This window comes from Danio rerio, chromosome 12, assembly GCF_049306965.1.
Source record: "Danio rerio strain Tuebingen ecotype United States chromosome 12, GRCz12tu, whole genome shotgun sequence".
In the NCBI taxonomy this organism is placed as follows: domain Eukaryota; kingdom Metazoa; phylum Chordata; class Actinopteri; order Cypriniformes; family Danionidae; genus Danio; species Danio rerio.
Genome location: NC_133187.1, coordinates 28,655,555 through 28,658,478, shown reverse-complemented (window position 1 = coordinate 28,658,478; position 2,924 = coordinate 28,655,555). Strand labels below are relative to the sequence as shown.

The 2,924-nt window shown below is 34.7% G+C and overlaps 1 long non-coding RNA gene across 1 annotated transcript; it reads right to left on the bottom strand.

The window, feature by feature from the left end:
* LOC141376812 (uncharacterized) lies at positions 1 to 2,924 on the bottom strand. The gene is made up of 2 exons (XR_012388035.1): positions 2,787 to 2,924; positions 1 to 2,600 (listed from the first exon to the last, which is right to left on the bottom strand). It is a non-coding gene; the product is annotated as an uncharacterized lncRNA (long non-coding RNA).

Sequence of the window (2,924 nt, the reverse complement as noted above, 5' to 3'; positions counted from 1 at the left end):
TTTATTGGTAATTAATAACAAATCCATTCTTTATTTTATATAAGGGGTGTTGACATAATGTTGCATTTTCACAGTCATAAATGACAGAAATTAATATAATTAGTATCATCGACATTTACAATGCAGTAAATGGTTAAATATTTCATCTTCCATTTGTTCACAAGAGAATATTGCTCTTGTTATAAAAACTGCTGTGTCATTACATTTTTTAGTTAAATTTTAGTAGCTATTTTTAAAAAAATGTCAATCATTTTCTTCATCCATACAATTCTAAAAACATAGGAACTTGATTAATTTTTGTCACTGCAAACCATGTCTTCTGATGTGACATGCTAATTTTAAATCAGGCAATTCCATTAAAAACATGTAGCTAAAGGACCCATTTAAGATGGCAAGGCCCATGGCGTGCGCAATTGAGTTTTTGTCTTCAAATGTTTCTCATATTTAACTTTTTTGGAAAGAACCACTGTAAAAACATTTTGTTGTCCTTTGACATGACAACCCTATTTATTAGAAATGTCCAACAAGTCCAAAAAGTCATGAAGGAAAAAATATTATTCATAATATCACATAAAATAAATAGCACTACACTTCCTGACAAAAGTCTTGTCATTGATCCTAGTTTTAAAAGTAACAAATAATAACTTGATTTCTAGTTGATCATTTGGAAAAGTGGCAGAAGGTAGATTTTTCCTATGAATCATCTGTTGAACTGCATCCCAATTATCAAAAACTGCAGAAGACCTATAGGTACCCAAATGGATCAGTCAAGTTTGCTGAAAAAAAAATCATGGTTTGGGGTTACATTCAGTATGGGGGCATGCAAGAGATTTGCAGAGTGGATGGCAACATCAACAGCCTGAGGTATCAAAACATTTGTGCTGCCTATTACATTACAGACCACAGGAGAGGGCAAATTCTTCACCAGGATAGCACTCCTTCTCATACTTCAGCCTCCACAGTTCCTGAAAGCAAAGAAGTTCCAGGTCCTCCAGGATTGGCCAGCCTAGTCACCAGACATGAACATTATTGAGCATGTGTGGGGAACAGATGGAGAAGGCATTGAAGATTAATCCAAAGAATTTTGACAAACTCTGGAAGTCCTGCAAGAACGCCTTCTTTGCATTCCAGATGACTTTATTGGTAAGTTATTTTAGTAATTGCAGAGACGTATTGGTGCAGTCCTCCAAGCTCATAAGAGTCGTAAACAATAAAAAATATTTTTTTCCACTGCAGCATTCTATACTTTATATTCTATACTGTACATTATTTCTGTAAGTGACAAGACTTTTGTCTAAGTCAGACATTACTGTCCTAATGAAATAATTATAAATCAAGGTATGATCATGTTTTATTTTGGTAAAATAAATCTTGAGGCCTTGGCCTTTTAAATAAGCCACTTCTGATACCAAATGATCAACTACAAGTCAAGTTATTAGTTGCTGTTCCTAAGACTTGGATAGGCGACAAGACTTTTGTCAGGTAGTAAATATAAAGATGCGTTATATGTGTTTTAAAGAATTTTGTCTTTAACCCTCCTGTTGTGTTCACATCTCGTCCCTTACTTTAGTGTTCCCAGTCAAAATTGACCAGTCTGTTTTAACTGCTCTTAAATTAGCACAGAAATACATATTTCACCTACAAATTTTTATTCAACATACTTTAGCTGTGATCAATGTCTCTAAGTAGTGTTTAACTTGAATTTATAGAATTAGAAATGAAATAACTGCGTGAAAATACAAATAAGCTGAAAATGTGAATACTGAAAATGTTTACAAAGTGAACAATAGATAGACAGAAAACAAAATACTTTGTTTCATTACCAATCGACAGCTCGCCAAAATAATGAGCAAAGGGTCTGACCAAACAAAAAACAAAAAACAAAAAAAAAAATTTAAGATTAAAATTAAAAAAGATTTAATCCAACTGAATGTTTTATCAACAAGTAAAGCACAAACAAAACTGTATCCTTTTATGTCCCATGAGTGCTCGGTATGTTTTCTGTTCGATAGATGAATATAGTCTGGATACCCATTCATTTCTTATAGTGGCTTTTAACTGGCAATACCACCGGTGTAACAAGGTTGATTAAAAACACTCAAAATTCAATGAAAGAGGTGATCATCACTTGTAGATGTTCAAGTGCATAGTGTAAGGGATTTTAAAAGCCTTTAGGCTATCAGATGTAAAACACAATATTTATGAGGGTTTTAAGTTGCAAATCGGTCAGATTTGACCCAACCATGACATGAAGGTTAAGGTACAGTTTATTTAAAAAGTGAAAGTTGATGTTAGTGACCCCTTATATTATATCAGACTACTTAAATAAATCAATTTTTCTTTAAAAAATGTGTTTTACAAAAAACATTATTACTGCCTATGTGACAACCACCCATATATAATAATTATTTGAGTGTTTTTCTTTAATACACAGCATATCATTGTGAGATTATACAGTGTCTTCAGTCAATCAATGCGGACTGTACACTGCAGACCCATGCTAAGTACACCACACCCAGCTGAGGTCTGACAGAAACCTGATAGTCATCAGGTACAAGAATAGCCCTGCCCGCCGCTGCTGCAGCGCTCGCTTTTGTGACCTGTAACAGAGAACGGCAGACCTTCAGATGGTACCGTGTTGGTACTTCGGTCCAAAGTGTCCTTGTCTTCAAAGTCACATGAATGCACGAGCTCATGTTCTGGCTTCAGCATAAAACTCTAAAAGACTCTTTATAGCAACACTCCAAATACTAACCTTTCATTTGTGTTGCGTCATCTAATATTACCTTAAACATGACTCTTTTTCTAACTTCTCTCTGTCATTTGGTTGCTTTTCCTTTTCGCTGTCTGTCAGTTTCTCTCTCTCTCTCACGCATTCTCTCCCTGGTCAGAGTCAAGAGGAGTAAACATCCTTGGGGAACAGC